This window comes from Equus przewalskii, chromosome 3 (genome assembly GCF_037783145.1).
Source record: "Equus przewalskii isolate Varuska chromosome 3, EquPr2, whole genome shotgun sequence".
Lineage (NCBI taxonomy): Eukaryota > Metazoa > Chordata > Mammalia > Perissodactyla > Equidae > Equus > Equus przewalskii.
This window is the reverse complement of record NC_091833.1, coordinates 82,866,266-82,890,058: the sequence shown is the minus strand read 5'-3', so window position 1 is coordinate 82,890,058 and position 23,793 is coordinate 82,866,266.

Here is a 23,793-nt window from a genome sequence, read left to right as displayed (position 1 = left end):
TTGATTTTAACATATTCTATGTACCTAGATATATACGCACACTTTAAATTATGTCATTTAGTAATAACTTTCTTTATTTCTAGCTATTGTTTTTGACATAAAGTATAGTCCACATTGTAGTGTCAATGTAGCTTAAATCAGCTCTTTTGTTTAGGTATTTTTTTTGGTATATCTTTTTATAAAATGACTTTAGTGCAATCCTATTGTTATGTGTTTGTCTGTTGCATAATATTAGTTTTCTTGAGACATAAGTGGAATAAAAAATAAATGAATTGTTTAAAGTGAGTTATTTTGAAAATTATGAACAATGCTTTTCTTTTTTTTGACTCTCTGAGTATAAGACCATCCCCAACTGACCCCAGGAATCCATCTTGTTGTACAAAGAATACAAAAGGAAGGGGCATAATAATATATAGTTTCTTACATGCAAAATAAGATTGTGAAGACAAAGTTTCAATAATTTTTGTGATTGTTTATTTGCTAAATTTGTTAAATTTCAAAATTTCTTCATCATCCTACAATTTTGCATGTTGGCAATTGAATTTGAAGACCTTTCAGCATATAGTTTTTCCAGAATGCAGAGAAAGCATCTCTATAAATGATTAATATTCACTTAAAGGCCAGAAAAAGAAGGATAAGGTGAGGGGGAACAAAATTAAATCTCATTCCATTGGTGGTGAGAAGTGTTTGGGAATGAGACAGAGAATACATAGAGTTGGTTAACTTCTCTGTATGTCATCCTTTTCACTGTAAAATGGTGAAAATGATCGTTTAATACTTCCCTCATATACTTGTTGGAAATATTAAATGGCATTACGAGAAACACTTAGCATGATCTCAAGTTTACATAAAATGTAATCCACTAAATTAATGTTAGCTTATTTATTGGTATCAAAATTTTCCATCCGTCATTTCATGTGTCTCACACAAAAGCGTGTGTGCAGATATTCATTCATTCAACAATATTTATTGGATCCCTACATTGTACATTGGAGTGTATGCATACAAACAATGGTTTTTTTAGAAGCAATATCATATAACTAATGGGATATTGAATGCTGTAAGAGTGTTATAGGAGACAGCTAGGATGAAAAAGCACTATTTTATCCCAAATTCCCTAGAAACTACAGGACCTGAGGCATAAAATGAAGAGCTTATACCTTGGTGGAGAGTGAATCCTAGGGAAACATCAGTGAGGGAAATGGGAATGTGAAGCATGGAAGGAGACCGTGCAAATAGTGTATGGAAGTATGTTACTGAATTGGCCGTAGATTTATAACAAGAATGGTTTATTATCAAGACTCAATGGACATCTTTAGAGATATTGCATGGAAGGAAAGAGAGAATTTATCTGCTAATTCACATCTATGTCAAGTCCTTTATTGGTTAAAATTTGCCCATATTGAGTTGACTCTCTTGGGCATTTTCAGGTTGCATTTTCTGAACCCTTCAGCAGCTACTGGGAAAGGGTAACAGATTGTGATGATTTCCTGCATATGTTTGTCATACTAGGCCTTTCCTCTAGAGGAATCCATATAAGAGAAGCAACTTTTGTCACTCTTAAGAGTAAACATTTTGGACTCAGTCATACATGGGTTTAGAACCTCTGTAGCCCTGTAAATCTGTTTAACTTTGGACAGGTTATTTAAGTTCCCTATTTCTTAGGATACATATCTTTAATATAAGGATAATAACTTTGTTTGATGCACACACTTATTGTGAGAATTAAAAACACCCTGAGTGCTTACCAGGACCTGCCACATGGTAAACCTTTAATAATGTTTGCTCTTATTATATTGTATTACAATACAATACAGTACAATACAATAGCTATTATCGTGATGCTTTAGACATGTGTTATTCTAGAATGGACGGAATACATATATAATGTCACTGATAAAGTATCTTATAAAAGGGCATATTAGGAGCTTTAAACAGTTTTTTTTTTAAGATCTAATGATAGCACTTTGCAAAACTTGAATATACTGGAGGAAAACCTTCAACTTGGCAATAACTCTATAGTCTTGGCTGCCCTAATTATAACCTCATCTTCTGTATTTGTTGAAACCTCTTTCTTAAAGCTCTAAAGAAACTTAAAAAAAATTTGTTCAGGTATAGCTGCAAATTCGACTAAATAGGAATGAATTTTGAATTTCCTTGTGAAATTGTTTTGATGGACTTCAAATAAGTGACTGTTACAGTAAATATTGGGTCAAAAAGTGACATAAGTGATGGTTTCATGAAGCATCTTTAATATTTACAGAATTTTTAATCTCATTTAATTTTCAAAAGAGACATTCTTTAAGTTAATTATTTCTTATAGCTATAACAACATGATTTTAATATGCACTGAACTTAATTCGATTTGGTTTCCTGAAGAAATACTGAGGCGATTAATTCAAGACTTACAAGAATATAATTGAATGAGAACACTGTAGCAATTACCTTGTTATTTTTTTATGAGAAGTAATATTTTATGCATAGATTATTAGAAACTGCTTGAGACTCTGAAGGGTCCGCCCCCTATGATTGACAACTTCCCTGTCAGAATTCTGAACAAATAAAGAAGGATTCAAGAAGTGTCAGATGAAGGCCTGAATATTCTGTTTATTGCTTTAAAGACTCAGCTATAGAAGGAAGACCCATGTGAGAGTTAGTTACTTTTCACATGGTAAGGGACAGAATGCTCTTGGAATAGTGGCAATACAGCTGGCTCCCAAGGGGACTGTGGGTAGAAGTGAGCATAACTCATTCTTTTTCCCCAAACTTATAAATCAGAAATGTCACTATACTTCTTCATGGGCATGAGTACAGAGAAGGAGAGGAAGCTGCAAAGTTCTGGGGGAAATTTCTTCTTGTGGAAATCAGGAGCAGGGAAAAGGCATCCCCTCCAACGTGAATGATCCGTAAATGCATAGGATTCCCTATTTAAAGTGGATTTTAAGTAAAACAAGTGGAGTTTAAGTAAGTAAAATATATTTAAAAAGTGTATTTTAAATAAAATTCCCTATGGCTACAAATCAATAATAACTTCTTCAGAATTTGGAAGTTGTAAGAAAACAAATGAATAAAAATACTGACCTAAGAAAGATGACGAGGAAGTAAATTCTTTCCACAGCAGTTTAAAGATCTATTGATAGTTTTTGTCAGGGTATATTTTCCAAAACCTTACAAATATAACTCTCATATAAATATAAGATGAACATGTGCCACATTTAGCTAATAAAGGAAAGAGAGAAACTGCATGATGGTAAATTTAGTTCAAAAGAGATTTTGACAGATTAAGTCTGTGTAAACACTGAAAAAAAGAATTCTAGAAAGAGACTAGCAATTTAGACACAAAACTGTTTAATAGAATTATAAGGCAATGAAACAGTAACTTTTGAGGCTATCTGATGTACTGCACAGAAATAATTTTTATCTCTACCAGACAAAAATCTGCAAGGTTTCATGTTATTTTGGAGAGCCTGATTCAAAATTCATGGTAAGTGTTAAAGGAATCAAAGGCATTTTTCCCCAGAAAATCAAATAATTCTTGCATGGGCCTGTTAAACAACGTTTCACTTTGACCTTGAAAAGATATGCATTTATTCTTTGGCCTAATTTTTAATTTCTGTACAACTTTTTTTTTGGAGGAAGATTAGCCCTGAGCTAACATCTGCTGCCAATCCGCCTCTTTTTGCTGAGGAAGACTGGCCCTGAGTTAACATCCGTGCCCATCTTCCTCTACTTTATATGTGGGACGCCTACCATAGCATGGCCTGATGAGCAGTGTCATGTCTGCACCCGGCATCCAAACTGGTGAACCCTGGGCTGCTAGAAGCAGAAAGTGCGAACTTAACCACTGTGCCACTGGGCCAGCCCCTCTGTACAACTTTTTAAGAGTTCCTCTGATGTGCTAATTCTCAAAAGTGTTCAACTGACAATAATTTACCCATGGTAGAAGAACACATAAATTGAAAGAAAGAGAAAAATGAAGGACTTTGAATTGTGAGGCCAGTACCTTTTCCATCACATTGCAAGTCTTACAAGTAACTTTCCAATAATATCATCCTCAAAAATAAAACTATTTAAAGATTAGTGTGCAGTAGGCTAGGGCTAGTTTTTAAACCTTAAAGAGCTGAGGCTATAAGAACCGTATTTTTAGTGTAGCCAGAATTGAAATCAATTTCTTGGAATCCTGAAACACCTGTTAACCATTCAGTTTTCCACTTTTGTCTAAGTACATATAATTTTGATTTTATCTTTTAACATAAAAATAAAAAATTAGTTTCTAACTTATTCTAGTTACAATAGTGTTGTTGTGGGATGGAGTAAAAAGAATACATTAAATCTACTGATGTGGGGGACAAACTAATAAACTAATGGGTGGCAACTCTTTGGGCTTAAATTAGTTGACAAGTAAGAATTACATATGTGAGGATTTTTGCTAGAAATTATTTGTTTATAAAGGGATTTTTATAAGTGTATTTATAAATATAAGTGGATTTTTAAATAACAGAAATATTTACATAATATTCTGTATCACCTTTTTTTTTTTTTTTTTTTTTTGAGGAAGATTAGCCCTGAGCTAACATCTGCCTCCAATCCTCCTCTTTTTGCTGAGGAAGCCTGGCTCTGAGCTAACATCTGTGCCCACCTTCCTCTACTTTTTTTTATATGTGGGACACCTACCACAGCATGGCTTGATGAGCAGTGCCATGTCTGCACCCAGGATCCAAACCAGCGAACCCCGGGCCGCCAAATTGGAACGTGTGAACTTAACTGCTGTGCCACCGGGTCGGCCCCTCTGTATAACCTTTTAATCTGCCAGATGGAACGTTTAAAGTAAACAATCCACTCCCTGAAAGCACTAACAGTAAATAACTATTCAATGTGGTATGCATTTTTTAAACTTGCATTGAAATGATTTTTTAAAGACTGCTTAGCATACCCTATGATGAGAAGGGATTTGTGAATAATTGGGGACAGGATGTCATATCACATTGTATTCACTCACACCTTTCAGACATAACTTGAAAAGGTCTAATATCCCCTTAGCGACCTCTATCTCCTTAGGGCGTTTTCAAAGCATTCTGAAAGAATAACAGATATTCAGATAGGAATATCAAAATCTCATCTTGGAGGAAATTTTATAATTTCAACTCTATTAATATTTCAAGGACAGTAGGTTGTATTCTAGAGGGCTACAGAGTTTAATCTTATGTGCTGCAATTTTTATATTATAAGTACAATAATCAAAACTTTGTTAGCTTATTTCACATCCATACTGTATGTGTGAATGAAATACCTCTCAACTACATTATTTTAGTGACTTAAAACATTCACCAAAATAATGGCCAAATTAAGTCATAGTTGATTTTTTTCCTAAATTTTTTGTGATAAACTATCAATTAAAATTTAATTCCCAATATATCATTAGAACTAAAGCTGAGGGTGATAAATACTATAGATTGAATTGTGTGGCTTTAAAAAAAAATAAAGTATTTCGAAAGTGAGTTAATGCATCCCAATAGTTTTTCAAAATGTGTTTCAGGGAAACTCTAGTGTTTTCCACTGATGCATTAGGATTCTTTCATTGATTCAAATTTAAAAGTAAAAGGTAACAATTTTTCTGAAACTGCAATAAAAAAGTGGAAATTTAAATTTGTTTATATTAAAACTTAATATAGACAATGGATGTGTCAACTTCAGCTACCAGATCAACTCAGAATAAAGCTTTTTAGTCATCACTGAGCACGTATTCAAACTTCTTATAAACGTGTCATTGACTTGGAATGTTACAGCTCTGCAAGTGTCTATTTTTAAAAATGAGGTCCCGGATATGTCTATTCATTTAAAGTTTTACAAAGAGCACCTGGGTGGAGTGAAACTCTATTTATGCAAATAGCTGGAAAAATTCAGATGCATGTTCTTGAGTCATACACTTACCATGATTACATCAAAACGCATGTAATGATAAGACCATATTATAGATATAATACTCATTTCAGTTCTGCACACTTGTCATTTAGCTTTCCTATTTATAAAGATTTTGAGCAAGTTCTAGATGTTTTTATTCTCCTGAATCTAAAATATCTTACTACTGATATAAGAGTCTGACTAGCTTAACTACAAATTAACCTGGAGTTGCAATGTGAAGTATTAAAGTGGATGGTTTTAAGGTTTATTTTATGTCACTCTTAAAAGATTAACAAAATATAGACAGAAGTATAAGTTCTCAGCTTTCTATGAATTTATAGCCTACACACTTGCTGTTAGCTCTGCACTTCTGCCACAGGTTACATTATTCCTGAGTTGTTCACATTCAGATCTCCAGCTCAGACAGCACTTCCTCAGAGTGCCTCAGATTACCCTATTTAAAGATTTATTTTGTTTCTTATTTTTGAAAATTTATTTATTTTTTTCCAGTTCTATTGAGGTATAATTGACAAATAAAAATTGTACATATTTAAGATGTGGAATGTGATGATTTCATGTTATGTATATGCTGTTAAATGATACCCACAAACAAGCTAATTTAGATATCCATCACTTCACAATTACCATTTTGTGTACGTGTGGTCAGAACACTTCAGATCTACTCTCTAAGCAAATTTCAAGTATACAATACAGTATACATGAGGATAGGGATATTGTCTGTCTTATTCAAGAGTGTCTGGAACCAATTATACTAAAAAAGAGAAGATTAAGAGATAAGGACAATAAAGGTTGGCAAATGAGATGTTGTCTACCTGTATGATCTTATAGACACTGAAAGAAATTTGGCTTTTCCTCGGAAAGAGATCGAAAGCCCCTGGAGTGCATGATGTTACTTGTGTTTTAAAAAGTTCACTTGGACTTTTTTGAGTAAGATTGTGGGCAAAGATGGAGAGATGTAGGGAAACCAGTTAAAAAGAGTAAATCATAATAATAACGATTTTATTTACATTGGTTTTGCTTAGTTTCTGTCTTCACCAAGATCATCATTCTATGTAGAAGAAAAATTGCGTGAAAACTCAAAAAGAATATTAAAATGCCCCTGAAAATTTAGTAGGCTTGAATACCATGATAATTTTTAACCAAAATATAATAGACATATTCTGTTTCACATTTCAAGTTTTTACTGTAGATATCAGAGTGTATATCAACAACATTATCCTTATAAGTAACCAGTGTGGGAAATTTAGCAAATCAACATTTCACAGTAAATTCCCCAAATCATTGACTGTAAAGTACTCTGGTCCCTAAAGAGGAACTTTCCTTAGACACACATCCATCCTGTCCTTACTGTGCTTAGTACCATGGCTTCTTATCTATAACTTACTTTTTTATATTTTTTATTTGTAAATAAGACAGTTTATGCATAAAAATGTTCATCCGCGAAGTATGTAGGAGAAACATAATTTGTTGAATGTCTGCGTTTTATGAGACGCATGCCAGTTATTTCACAACTCTACAGGCGGAGTTCAATTCTATTTTTGAAATGAAGAAATTTAGATCCATAGGAACTAGAGCATCCCTGCAAGGCCATTCAACAAGCACCATTTGGTGATTTTAACTACAAGCTCTGTGAACCCAAATCTAAAGTGATTGCTGCAGGAGAAAGCACTAAAAAGAAGGGAGGAGAGAATGGAAGAATTTGAAATATAAAGAGGAAGACAAGTATCACAAACAACTCTAAAATAAAATGAAAATTATCTTTTTTGAAGAGACAGGAGAGCATCATGAGGTGCGGAGAAAAGAATTTAAAAACATGACACAGCTCTTCCCACAACAGGAAAGTTTTATGTGAAACGACAAAAGAAATAAATTGAGTAAACATTATAAAATTTGACTAAGTGATATAGAAAGATGAATACATACAATGTGCATACACATGTACATATATATCAGGATTTATAAACACTAGAGTTATATCCAGTATAAAATGGTAGTAAGTGAGCAGTTCTGTAAAATAAAAATGTTAAAACATGGCCAGGCGATATTCTGAGATGTGATTTCAGAGATATATTTACGAGAAATGAACTTTCTGACAGCCCATAACAATATCTATGTCTTCCTAAGGCCATGGGAATTTATTTTATTTATAATAAAGTATCATGTAATAGTTTGAATATTTTGAAATGATCACTGTTGGAAAAGTGTGACCATTGAGCATTACAAATTTAAATGGAATTAATTTTAGTATGACTGTAACAGGTCATTAAACACGAAATATTTTGTTCTGCATACTATACTCTTCATGTGTAGTAGGTAGATTTTCTTTCTTGAGTTCAATTTTAAAGAAAAGTGTCAAACCTAGTGCTACCTGCAAGCACATAGTCTCACCTAGCATTTTCCCTTACAAGTGAAAAACTGCAAGTAATTCACCTAATTCATGTTTCATCATATTTTTTTTTATAAAGCTTCTATTTGGATTTCAAGTCAAGCAAAACAGTGCCATCTACATAGAAAAATTCCATGATAGTTAAGCTATCATGGTTAAAGGATCACTGTGGGCTACTTGCAGAAAGGACTAAAAGAAGGAAGAGGAGGAAAAGAAGAAAAACAGCTAAGTTGTACGTTCAAACACTTTAACTTTAAAAATAATTAACAAATAATTCAACAACAGCAAGCTTTAAGAACAGATATAAAAGCTGTTGTTGGAAAATACAAAACAGCTGGCAATCTTGTGTATTAGAAAACAAAGGCAATCAGTTGAAGCTCTAATTTCACAAAGGGTGAATTGCCACAGTTTCAAAAATAGTTTAATAATTTAAGTTTATTCATCTTAGTCTTAGTGCACAACTTTGGGAAAAATAAAATTCTTCAGAATGTAACAGATCAGTAAAATAACATGAATTTTAGGTCTGGAAGACTGTTTGCAGGCCGTTAACTCATAAAGCTTTAGTACTCAAAGCAAAAAAAAATAATAATTTTTATTGTGCTTATTTTTTAAGATTAGAAAGTCTACTATCTTGGCAAGTGTTTAATGTATGACATGAATCTAAAAGGAGTGATTATTGAAAGCAAAGTTTTCCAAATGCTTGAGAAAAACTTCCCTATCTTTTTTAACTACTGAATATTAATTTGCTTAGGAAATTTGTCATCCATATAGATTAAGATCCAACTCTAGACTGGTATTTTTACCTGAATACTCTGGTATTGACATGTGCATTATTGAAATAGTAAGTTATTATATTGTCTACTACTTTGTCACATCCATTCCTCCATTTTCCAAGCCACTCTGACACATCCTGAGGATCCTCTCACCTACAACATCCACATGATATAGAACCTCCAGGATTAATACCTAACACAAAAGGGGATGCCAGTGATTATATATATTCACTTTAATTGGTCTGCACCAATATTATACAGATTTTTAAATGTTTTGAATTAAATTCTACATTTGAATACTCTGTTGGGTTATGTATCATTTTTCTCAACTCTTAATGCATACTTCCAGAAATGTCCACTTGTTTAAATGTCAATATCTTAGCATTAAAGGAGTATAGTTCTTCTATCAAGAATTAGCAAATAATTGTGTTACAAAAATACTCACCCATAAAGAATAATTCCTTCTTTTATCAAATATTTACTGAGCACCTGTTTGCTAAATGCTATACTTGGCACTTAGAATACAATGTTGAATAATCAAGACTCCTTTTAATATATGAGATAATATATTTTATATCTCCATTCCGTATTGGAAGCTTTCCAAGGCACCATTAACACAAATGTTTAGCAAAGAATATATAAATATATCATGTGGTTTTAACTAATGTTTGTTCTTCTTGGTATTCATTAACTAATTGCAAAATAGGAAATTATTTTCTGCCTGATATTGAATTAAATATTATGAATATATCAAAAAAAAGTTTCCACCTCTGCTAAAAATTGGCTTTTCTATATGCATGAATTTATTACAAATCTTTTTATAAAAAATATATATAATACCTAGCACCATGTGACACATAGTAGGCATTTGATAAATGAGAGATGTAATTATTATTCAGGCTGTGCCACACCTAATATTTTCCTTTAGCTAAACTGAACTAAAAAAAAGAGCTTTTCTTTATTTTTTTTCCTTGAAATAACACCTTTAATTTTGTAATTCTATGATTTGGTATACATAAGACATTGTTCAAGTTACGCATATAGTGCTTGTGTAATTACTCATCAGCAACTTAATATAGTACTTTATTCATAAAAAATAATAAACATTTATTGAATTGGAGTTCATTGAAAGGTGCAATATATTCACATCTCCAGAGTTATTCTATAGACTTACTCATTCTTTGGTTTTGAATCATGTTAGAAATTGATGTAAAAAGGTGGAAGTTATCAGTTTACTTATAGAACTGACTTTGAGAATTTATCTTGATTGTCTACCTTGATCAACAGACTTTTTTTAATTCTACCTTATAACAGTCTTCATATGTACTCATTTGGAAATATATAGGATTTGCAGGGGAGAATAAAAGTCTTTTTCCTCTACCTATCTTAGGTTCATTGACTGGGACCCTGCAAATTAGACTGACAAAAGACAGATTAACAAGAGAAAAACAAACAGAAGTTTATTAATGCATTCAATCACAAAGGAGTACTTAGTGATGAGTAACTCAAAGGTGTGGTTAGAACTTGAGCAGGGAGGCATATATAACATCTTATCAAAAGGACAATAAATTTGTAGAGAAGTGACAAGACAAAGGAAAGGACTTAGAGCTTCTAGGGGAGGAAAATTGTGAAGAGGTAAATATATTAGGGAACCTTACGGAAGATAAGCGTAACGTCCACGAAAATAATCCATAACCAATCTATAAATGAAAATTTGGGAGAGTTTATTCTGAGCTGAAATCTGAGGACCATGGCCCAGGGCCTTTCTTCCCAAAGGAAGAAAGGGCACCAAAGAAGTGAGGTATAGAGTGGTTATATACCCCCATACAGGACGTTTCACATGTGATTGAAATGTCCCTCCCACAATAGTCACAAGATTGCCCTGTCAGCACAGTGCTTGATGGACAATGGACACAGCAGGTAGTGGGTCTGCTATCTCAGAGGGCCTAACAGGAGGCAAGTCTGTTCTCTTGAGCTGGGTGGTCAAAGGTGAGTGCAGCAATCAGTTTCTAGCCTAAGGAAAGATGCTTAATCCTTAAGGAGATGCCAACGTTGGGAGGGGGAGGGAAGTTGCACCTTTATCTCAAGGGCCTTTGCTCTTGCCATAGGGAATATCTAAAGAAGACATACAATGCATGCTCAATGGCCTCGGTCAGGCCCTTTTGGAAAGACAAGGTCAGGCCGAATTAGGTTTACACCAAATGGCTTCCTCATATTCTCCAGTATATCCTATTACGTGCCATTTTTATTTGTCAGTAAGATTTGTTATACAGAGTCCTCTGGTGTGGTCTCCAGGCTGAAAAGATTCTAGAGTTGTCTCAGCTAATTAAGAATTGTCCTGCCTTCCTGGTAGAGAGTGAGGTATGGAGAGTTTTTTTGTATCTGCTTCTTTTCAATTGACTGAAGCTTAAAATAATCCTTATGCCAGAGTGGCATATTTTGAGGTGGCATACTCTGAAACACTTCATACTTATTAATTTTAATTAAATGGCATTTGAGGATAATATTACATTAATTCTAGATTTAGATTTGTTCTCTATCACTGTCATTATTTTACTCATATATTCATTGAGAAAATATCTTTAAAATTCCTAATGTATATTATGCATTGCACTTTGGGAACTGCAGTGGGCAAATCAAAGCCTCAACTCCAATGGAAGTCATTTCCTAGTAACGGAATTCCACAGTAAACAAAGTATGACATGCAGTATGTAGTGAAAGTGCTATAGCGAAAAATAAACCAAGGGAGGGATGGTGTAAGATGTACAAGGTTTGTGAGGTGAAGACATTGCAGGTAGAGGAAACATCAGGTGCAAATATCCTAAAAACCAGCAAGAAGAGCAGTGTTTGAAACAGAGAAATACAGAAAGTGGAGGACATAATGTCAGAAAGGTAACTGGTATTGTGAAGGGCAGGCTACATATGGACTTATGTTCCTGCACTGTTTGATATTGAAAAGCATTAGAGGGTAGGGATTTGAAAGAGTAATAACAGGAAAGAAATTTGTAAAAGATCATACTGTGTGCTGTGTTTCAAACAGACATGCAAGGGCAGAATTAAGAAGAAGAATTAGAAGGCAATTGCAATAATCTAGATAAAGAATGATGGTGGATTGGATCAAGAGGTAGACATGAGGGGTTAAGAAGTGGTAGAGTTTTGAATTAATTTTGAAAGTAGAGCAAATAGGTTGCAGATGGATTGAATTTAGGGTGTGAGTAAAAGGAAAGATTCAGAAGTGAATCTAAGTTTTGGTCCCAACAACTAAAATTATGGAGTAGTCTATAATTGAAATAGGAAAGACTGGATAAAGAAGCCACAGTTTAGGAGAGGTGAAAAGAATTTGCTTTTGGACATGTTGAGGTTGTATCATGTATTAGACACCTACATGGAGATGCCAAGGGAACAGTTGAATGTATCAGTCCAGAGTTCAAAGAATAGTTTTCAGCTGATGATATAAACTGTAGAAACATCAGTTCAGATATGATATTTAAAGGAACATAACTTCATGAGATCACCAAGACAGTGCACGTAGATGGTTAAGAGATGAGGTCTAATTACTGAGCCTTGGAACCCTCCCATATTAAGAGGTCACAGAAACGATTAAGGAAAAGCAAAAGAGGCTTGCAAGGAGAGGGCAGTGAGACAGATGACCTGAAAGTCAAGTAGAATAATAAACACCCATCAGAGAGGAGCAGGTGATCAACTCTGTCCAATTTTCTGTCAACTACAGTAAAGATAGAGTGCTTGGCAACGTGGAGGCCACTGATGTTTTTACAAAGCAATTTCAATAGAGTAGTGGTGGAAAACAGATTATTAGAATAACTTCAATGAGGAATGGCAGGAGAGGAATTGGAGACAGAATCCAGGTGACTCTTTTGAGGATTGTGAGATAAAGGCAATAGAAGTGTGATGGTAAATCACAGAGAAAATTAAGACATGTAAGAGTTTTGGAAAAAATTTGAAAAATTAAAGCAGATTTGGGTGCTATTAGGAAAGTTCAAGTAGGCAGGAAAAACATCAGTGATATTGGAAAGACAAGAGTATTGCTAGACATACATCCTTGAGTTGGAAGGAAAAGACAGAATAATGGGCACAAGTGGAGAAGTTTGTCTTAGGATCCCAGATAGATCAACCTTGGTAACAAAAGGGATTGTAGAGTATTTGTGCACAGCTTCAGGTACACAGGTACTGCTTTGCTGGCATTATGTTAAAGTTCTCTTCTACAAGCTCATAATTTAGTCAAAAAGGAAGAAAAAGATCAGTTGTGAATGACATTCCAAGCAGGATTTGGAGGTTTGATGAGAGGGAAAGATATGACATTTACTTCCAGAAATATGTGAGAGTCAATGGGCAAGAAAACCGAAATAAGATTACCTGGCATCACACAGTGCATGCTTTAATTGGTGGTTATGAATTTAAAGTGAGCCCTGACAGCCTGGTTATGCTTTTCTCTTGTCATACTCAGCTCCTCAGCGGCAGGTTTAAAGTAGAGGAAGAGTTGAATTTACCTGGGGTTTGCATTTTTCCAAGACTACCAAGAGAGAGGGAAGCCAAGGGGCTGAAAGTAGACACAACAGATTGATTACAGTACTAAAAGAGCAGCAAGAGAGGTGATGGAAAGGGGATATGGTCAATAAAAGACAATGGATTGTTGTTATAAAATAAGAGAAATAGTGAGCTATAAAAACAGGAAGTCCTGATGGAGAATCGGATAATTCAGTTAAAATACTTGTTTCAATTAACTTAAGATCCAGAGTTTTGTTCTCAAAGAAAACCTGGAAAATTACTTAAATTCTATAACCCTCAATTTTCTCATCTGTAAACTAGGGAAAATAAATTTATCTTAAAGAGTTTTTAGGAGGACTAATTACGATAATCCAAGTAACATGTTTAGGCCAGTGTCTGTACATGGTAATCACTCTCTAAGTGTTAGTAATATTATAGCAATATATTTGATTATATTGTTATTGATCAGGTCACAAAACATATGTTTTAATGATAACCTGGATTCACAGATTGCATCATGATCCATGTGATAAGGGGAAATAATATTAACTTAGTTTTGAATTTTTTTGTATTTTATTTTTAATATTTTAAGGCACATAGAATGCTGATTATACAAAAAATTTAAAGTAATCATGTAGAAATATATGTTAAATAAAAATATCACTGAATTATTGTGATTGGCTTTTTTTTCACATTCAAAAGGAGAAATTCCATAATTACCAATAAATAGATATCCAAGTATTGATTGGATATCTATTCCATATTTAACATCAGGCTAGAAGCAATTAAAAGGAAAACCTATCAAAGACTTTATAACATACTTAAGGAGCAAAATATATTCATACATCAAACAAAAGCAGAAAATATAACGTGACATAAATAATTCAATGATAAGTTATGTAAGAAGTATTTTATAGGCAATATTTCTTTCCATTACTTTTTTCTGATGACAAAAGTAGTCTCATTCAACGCGTTTGTTTAATCACTTTAAAATGACAGTTTAACTTGAACAAATTTTAGTTTCTGAAGGTTTTCAGATTTGGAAATAATGGGAATATTATTTTTCAACCATAGAAAGCAGACATACTTTATTTCTAGAGAAAAATATTTGTAGTCCAAAAAAGTCAAAAAATTCTGAAAATTACCCTTAAAAATTTTATCAGATTTCCAAAAGGCAAATGTTGAAGTCATATTGTCTTTGACAGACCCTGGAATGCCCTGCTCACTAAATATTGATTGTTAAAATATAATTAACTTAACAATATTTCAAGAATGTCTTGATATCTGAGACAATTCACTCTGAATAAAGCATTTTGAATTATAAAATTTGAGAAAATAGAAATCAATTGAATAATTCAATTTATTGCTTTTATGATGACTGGATGAGTATAGAAAAATATTGATGATTTCACAGCACATTTTCTGGCAATATTATAAAGTTTTGAAAGATTCTTGAAAGTGAATCATCATCTTTGTATTTTTCTCTGTGATTTAATCTATATTTAGAAGTCTAGCCATCTCCTTTCATTTCTTCAGCAAACAAAGTATGGGAAATTAGCTGATCAAGCTCCAAAATACTTTTTGAAGTTTATCATTAAGCTTTCAAATTTCATGAGCATTAACTTATACACTTTACTTATGGAAGCATGTTTTAAAAAGTTCTGATTTATTTTTCACTAAAATGCAAACCAAATTTTTAGTGAAAATTTTAATATGCATGGTACAGATATCAGAGAATATTCTAAACATGTATATTTTTTCATTGGAGAGTTTGCATCATTTTCCCTACTCATGCCATTAAATTCTCCCAAACAATCCCTGGGTGGAGGAAAGTATGAAGCTTTCATTTTACTGAGAGAAATGGGTTCATTCAGTCTGTTCATAAAGACTTGTAACAAAATTTTTAAGAGGATTTGAGACGAAACATTTTTATTTATTTAAATTCATTTCCACTTTCTACTTCTTTCCTCTTCACAGTGTAGCACAATTCCTGACCCACAGTTTCACCGCAATAAATATTTGTTCTGTATCTGAACCAGGAGAGCTAGCAATAGCAAATGTCTACAAAATATCAAGCATCAAATATCAAGGATGTTTTGGCATGGACTAAATGTCTTATGGATGCTCTGGACAGGACCAATTGTTTGCTAATCACATTTGTTTATCAAAACTCCTAGAACAGTATAACACAAAGAGTAAACTCTAATGTACACTACGGACTTTAGTTAACAATAATTACCAATATGATGTCATCAATTGTAACAAATGTACCACACAAATGCATATTAATATTAGGAGAAATTGTGGGTTGGGGGAGAGGAGGATATATGGATCTCTCTATTTTCTGCTCAATTTTTCTGTAAACCTAAAACTGCTCTAAAAATTTTTTTTCTTAAAAAAAAAAGCAGCCACTGACTTGATTCTTATATTTTGATTACTTCAGTGCTGTAGAAGTTTCATCTTAAATGGTTTCAAACAGCATGCAATATCAATAAATGGTATGAAAAATCAGAAAAATAATTATGCCTTGATATTTTAGTTATTGAATTGGTGAAAGTAAAAATAAGCATTAAATAGTAAATAGGATAAATAATATTTCCTATAGCTAATATGAAAAAATACAGTAAATTCTATATTTAATGTAGATTATATAGAATAAACAGTAAATAATAATTAATAAATAGTAACTATAATTAGCAATATAATAAATAACAAAACAGTATAATTTAATATTTTAAGAAATGCAAGGATGGCTCAATATTAGAAAAATCTCTTAAAATAAGTTAAATATGTATAATTTTTAAAATAATCCTTAATAAAATAAGATTATCTAGATATATTCTTGAAATGATTTAAAAAAGTATCTCAGTACAAAAGCCAGTATTTTGCCTAAGGGTGATACAGTCAAACCATTCCTATTAAAGTCAGGAATAAAACCAGGAATGTATCACCACTATTATTTAACATTAATAAGGGAGACTCACTAACACAATAGGATGATATATAATCATAAAAGAATGGTAAAAATTATTATTATGTGTGTATATTATTCTTTTATGCTTGTGAAATGTAAGAAAATAAAGCAATAGCTATATGAGTTATAAATCAAGTGACTATTAAAACTTAAATGAAAATCAAAAGAAATACTATATGCTTAACCTAGCTTATATGAAGAAAGTTATAAACTTTATTAATTCACATAAGAGCAAATGTGAAATAATTTAGAATTATATTTTATTGCTGGTCAGCAAATATAAAAGTATTAAAAATATTCACACTTTATAAGTCAATAAGTACATTCATTGTAATGCTATAGAAGTTCCTAATACACTATTTAAAATCTTTTTATGATGTAAAAGAAATAGACTAAAGTCCTTCGTAAAAAATACTCATGTGAGAAGTGAGAACAACAACAAAAAATTTAAGAAGTATAGAGAGAGCGACATCAGCATCACAGCAGAATGAGCTCTTCCCTCAGAGTCTTCCCACTAAGATACAATGAAAAGAACATTCATAAACCAACAGAGGACATACACACAACACAATACATGTCTGAGAGACCCATGAAACCATATGTTTGAAAGTGGAGGTCCTGCATCCTCAGGGAGGAGGTGGAATAAGGTAAAGGGATCTCATCTCCCCCAATGGCAGTGACCCAGGGCATGGGACCCTGCACTGCTCTGAAAGGAGACGGGGGAGTAGGCAGTCCTCCATGGGAACACTTCTGATCTCCAAGTTTCCCCCCAGCCTGTGGGAAAGTTTCACACCCAGGAGGCTAAGCAATCGTGGGGGTATATTCACCAAGCCAAGTAGCCCAGGAGGGCAGACATCAAGCATGCCTGATATCACACACACAAAAGAAAGTGCCCCTCCCCCTGCCTGGCTCTGCAGCTCAGCTATTTGGCCAGAGCAAGGGACCACTGCCAGAGCACCTGCACATATTGTTTATAAAGCAGTGACAATAAGTGGGCAAATGCAGATGGACTCTGTAAGCATAGCTACCAAAAGACAGGGACAGCTGCCAGAGATCATGGTGGGCTCAGAATACACAGCTCCTGCTCCCTCTCCCAGTGGCTGTAGGTAGAATCTGTGATCAGATACTACTATGCAAAGGCACAAATACACACCATCAAATATCATGAAAAGTTATGTTGATACTCTAGAACAGTAGGAAAATGACAAGCACCCATAAATCAATTCTGAAGGCACAGAAATTTACAATCTAAACAACAGAGAATTCAAAATAACATTTATTAAAAAACTCAATGAGTTACAAGAAAACTCAGAAGTATGATTCAGTGAAATCCGTAATAAAATTAATAAACAGATGGAATTCTTCACAAAAGAGATTGAAAGTATAAAGAAAAAACAATCAGAAATACTGGAGCTGTTCATTTTTCCTTTTGTTTCCCTTGCCTGGTCAGACATGGTACTTGGAAATATGCTGCTAAGACCAATGACAAAGAGCATACTGCCTATGTTTTCTTCTAGAAGTTTCATGGTTTTGGATCTTACATTCAAGTCTTTAATCCATTTTGAGTTGGGTTGGGGGAGAGGAGGATATATGGATCCTCCTTGAGTTTGATTTCTGTGCACAGGCTAAGATAATGGTCTACTTTCATTCTTTTACATGTGGCCGTCCAGTTTTCCCAGCACCATTTATTGAAGAGACTCTCCTTTCTCTACTGTATGCTCTTGGCTCCCTTGTCGAATATTAGCTGTCCATAAATGTGTGGGTTTATTTCTGGACTCTTGATTCTGTTCCCTGGATCTGTGTCTCTGTTTTTGTTCCAGTACCATGCTGTTTTAGTTAATATAGCTTTGTAGTATACTTTGAAATCAGGGAGTGTGATACCTCCAGCTTTGTTCTTTTTCCTCAGATTCCTTTGGATATTCAAGGTCTTTTGTTGTTCCACATAAATTTTAGGATTCTTTGTTCTATTTCTGTGAAAAGTATTGTTGGATCTTTGATAGGGATTGAGTTGAATCTATAGATTGCATTAGGAAGTATGGACATTTTGAATATGTTAATTCTTCCAACCCAAGAGCATGGAATATCTTTCCATTTCTTTATGTCTTCTTCAACATCTTTCAATGATCTTTTACAGTTTCCAGTGTACAGATCTTTCACCTCTTTGGTTAAGTTTATTCCTAGGTATTTTATTATTTTTGTTGCAATTGTAAATGGGATTTTATTCTTAATTTCTCTTTCTGCTACTTCTTTGTTAGTGAATAGAAAAACAACCAATTTTTGTATGTTGATTTTGCATCTTATGACTTGACTCAAACTGAAAAGCTTCTGCACAGCAAAGGAAACCATCAACAAAATGAAAAGACAACCTAACAATTGGGAGAAGATATTTGCAAACCACATATCAGATAATGGGTTAATATCCAAAATATACAAAGAACTCATATGTCTCAACAACAAAAAGTCAACAACCCAAATAAAAAATAGGCTAACTATCTGAACAGAGATTTCTGCAAAGAAGATATATGGATGGCAAACAAGCACATGAAAAGATGTTCAACATCATTAGCTATCAGGGAAATACAAATCAATACTACAATGAGATATCACTTGACTCCAGTTAGAATGGCTATAATAAACAAGACAGGAAACAAGAAGTGTTGGAAAGGATGTGGGGAGAAGGGAACCCTCGTACACTGCTGGTGGGAGTACAAACTGATGCAGCCAGTCTGGAAAGCAGTATGGAGTATCCTCAGAAAATTGAGAATAGATCTACCATATGATCCAGCTATCCCACTGCTGGGTATTTATCCAAAGAACTTGAAAATGTAAAAGCAGAAAGATACATGCACCCCTATGTGTTTTGCAGCATTATTCACAATAGCCAAAACTTGGAAGCAATCTAGGTGCCCATCAAGAGATGAATGGATAAAGGAGATGTGGTATATATACATAATGGAATATTACTCAGCCATAAGAAATGATGAAATCCAGCCATTTGTGACAACATGGATGGAGCTTGAGGGTATTATGCAAAGTGAAATTTCCCTTCAGAGGGAGAAAGTCAAATACCATATGATCTCACTCATAAGTAGAAGATAAAAACAATGACAAGCAAATACATAGCAATGGAGATTGGATTGGTGGTTACCAAGAGGAAGGGGGGAGGGTAAAAAGAGGGGATTAGGCACACATGTGTGGTGATGGATTATAATTAGTGTTTGGGTAGTGAACATCATGTAACCTACACAGAATTCGAAATATACTATGATGTACATCTGAAAGCTATATAATGTTATAATCCAATGTTACTGCAATAAAAAAATAAAAATTAAATAATAATAATAGTATCAACCATAGAAAAATAACAAATAAATAAAAATAGAAATACTGGAAACTGGAGAAAAATAAATTTTGGAGATTAAAATCACAATAAATGAGATAAAGAAAGATTTGTAGTCCTTAAATAATAGAGCTGATATTATAGAAGGCAGAATTAGCAATTTAGAGGACAGAAATATAGAAATGCTTTAGATGGAGGAGGAGAGAATTAAGACTAAGAATAAATGAAGAAATTCTCTGAGAAATATCTAACTCAATTAGGATGTGTAACATAAGGATTATAGGTATTGCATAGGGAGAATAGAGGGAGAAAGGAGCAGAGAGCTTGTTCAAAGAACTAATAGCTGATAACTTGTAAGAAGAGCTGGACCTACAAGTAAAAGAAGCTCATAGAACTCCTAACTATATGAATATAAAAGACCTTCTCTGAGGCATATATTAAGAAAACTGTCTAAAGTCAATGACAATGAAAAAATATTAAAGGCAGCAGGGCAGAAGAACATAAAAAGAACTTACAAAGAAACCCCATCAGCCTTTCAGCTGATTTCTCTGCAGAAACCTTACAGGTTAGAAGAGAGTGGAACGATATATTCAAAACTCTGAAAGACAAAAAGTTTCAGCAAAAAATGCTCTATCCGGTGAAAATATCCTTCAGCTATGATGGAGAAATAAAAACTTTCCAAGATAACCAAACGCTGAGGGCGTTCATCTCCACAAGACCTCCCCTACAAGAAATGATCAAGAAGGTCCTTGTACCTTAAAAAAAAAAAAGAAAGGATTTACAAAGCCTTGAGAAGGGAGATAAATAGACAGAAAAAATCAGAAAATTGCAGCTCACCATCAGAAAAGGTTAGCAAACACTAATTATAACATTAAAGATAAAGGGAAGGAAGGTACCAAAAATAATTATAATCACTTCATTTTAAGCACAAACTCACAACACAAAATGGAATAAGTTGTGACAAAAATAACTTAGGTGGGGAAGAGGAAAGTGATGTAAGTTCCTGCTTAGACTAAGGAAATAACAGGCTATCAGAAAAATGGACTGTTTCATCTATGAGATCTTTTACACAAACCTCACAGTAACCATTAAAAAAAATCAGAACAGGGACACAAATGACAAATAAAGAGAATAAAACCACAGAGAACCACCAAACGGAATTGGCAGACTGAAATAACAGGACAAGAAAAAAGGGAAATACAGAACAACCAGAAAACAGGTGATAAAATGGCAGCTCATATATCAATAATCACTCTAAAGGTAAAAGGATTGAATTCTCCAATCAAAAGACACAGAGTGGCTGGATGGATTAAAAAGCAAGACTCCACAATATGCTACCTCTAGGAAACACATTTCAGCTGTTAAGAAAAACATATGCTTAGAGTGAAGGGATGAAAGACAATACTCCAAACTAATGACAAATAAAAGAAAGTAGGTGTTGCCATACTTACACCAGACTAAGGAGACTTGAAGATAAAAATGGCAATGAGAGAAAAAGAGGGGCAGTATTTAATGATAAAAAGGACATGCCACCAAGGGGACATAACACTTGTAAATAAATATGCACCTAACACAGGAGCACCAAAGTACAGAAAGCAATTATTAACAGACGATAAATAATCCAGACAGAAAGTCAAGAAGGAAATAGTGATATTAAATGAAAAACTAGACCAGATGGACTTAATAGATATATACAGAATGCTCCATCCAAAAACAGCAGAATACACATTCTTCTTAAGTGTGAGTTAAACATTCTCAAAGACAAACTATATGTTAGGAAACAAAGTAACCTACAATACATTTAAGAAGAGCAAAATCATATCAAGCATCTTTTCAGATCATAATAATCTACAAGAAAAAAGCTAGAAAAGTGACAAATATGTGGAGACTAAACAACATGCTACTGAACAACCAATGGATCATTGAAGAAATTAAAGGAAAAATGAAAAAATATCTAGAGACAAATGAAAATGAAAATACACCAGACCAACTCATATGGGATGCAGCAAAAGCAGTCCTAAAAGGGGAATTCATAGCAATACAAGTCCACCCAAAGAAATAAGAAAAATTTCAAATAAGCAGTCTTAAACTACATCTAACATAACTGGAATAAACAAAGCCAAAGGTTAGCAGAAGGAGGGAAGTAATAAAATTTAGAGCAGAAATAAATGAAATTGACCAAAAAAAAGCTAGAAAGGATAAATGAAACCAAGAGTTGGTTCCTCCAGAAGATAAACAAAATTGACCAACCCTTAGCCAGACTCACTAAGAAAAAAAGAGAGAAGACTCAAATAAATAAAATTAGAAATGAAAGAGGAGAAATTACAATGTATACCACAGAAATACAAGGGATTATAAGAGAATACTATGAAAAACTTTATGCCAACAAATTGGACAATCTAGAAGAAACAATAAATTCTTAGACTCATACAACCTGCCCAAAATGAATCAAGAAGAAATATGGAATCTGAATACACCAATCACCATTAAAGAGATAGAAACAATAATAAAAAATCTCCCAGAAAATAAAAGTCTAGGACTAGATGGCTTCTCTGGAGAATTATACCAAACATTCAAAGAAGATTTGATATCTATCCTTCTCAAACTATCCCCCAAAATTGAAGAAGATAGAACACTTCCTAACACATTTTACAAGACCGAGACCAACATCACCCTGATCCCAAAGCCAGACAAGAACAACACAAAGAAGGAAAATTATAGGCCATTATCACTAAAGGACATAGATCCAAAAATGTTCCACAAAATATTGGTAAACCAAATACAGCAATATATTAACAGGATCATACACCATGATTTATACCAGGGAGGCAGGGATGGTTCAACATCTGCAAATCAATTAATGCAATACACTACAATAACAAAATGAGGAATAAAAACCACATGTTTATCTCAATAGATGCAGAGAAAGCAATTGACAAGATCCAACATCCATTTATGATAAAGAGTCTTAATAAAATGGGTATAGAAGGAAAGTACCTCAACACAATAAAGGCCAAATATGACAACCCACAGCCAACATCATACTCAATGAGGAAAACTTGAAAGCCATCTCCCTGAGGACAGGAACAAGACAAGAGTGTCCACTCTCGCCACTCTCATTCAAAATAGTACTGGGGGTTTTGGCTACAGCAATTAGGCACGAAAGAGAAATAAAAGGAATCTAAATTGGAAAGGAAGAAATGAAACTCTCACTGTTTATAAATGACATGATTTTATGTATAGAAAACCCTAGAGAATCCATCAGAAAACTATCAGAAAAAATGAACAAGTACAGCAAAGTTGCAGGGTAAAAAATCAACTTACAAAAATTAGTTGCATTTCTATACTCTAATAACAAACTAACAGAAAGAGAACTCAAGAATCCAATCCCATTTACAATCACAAAAAAAGAATAAAATATATAGGAATAAATTTAACCAAGAAGGTGAAAGATCTATACTATGAAAACTGTAATACATTATTAAAAGAAATCGATGATGACATCAAGAAATGGAAAGATATTCCATATACATGGATTTAAAGAATAAACATAGTTAAAATATGCATCCTACCTAAAGCAATCTACAGATTCAATGCAATTCCAATCAGAATCCTAATGATATTATCCACAGAAATAGAACCAGGAATCCTAAAATTCACATGGGGCAACAAAAGACCCTGAATAGCCAAAGCAATCCTGAGAAAAAAGAACAAAGCTGGGGGTATCACAGTCCCTGACTTCAAAGTATACCACAAAGCTATAGTTATTAAAGCAACATGGTACTGATAGACAAACAGATCCACAGATCAATGGAACAGAATTGAAAGTCCAGAAAGAAAACCGCCCATCTACAGACAGCTAATCTTTGACAAAGGAGCTAACAACATATAA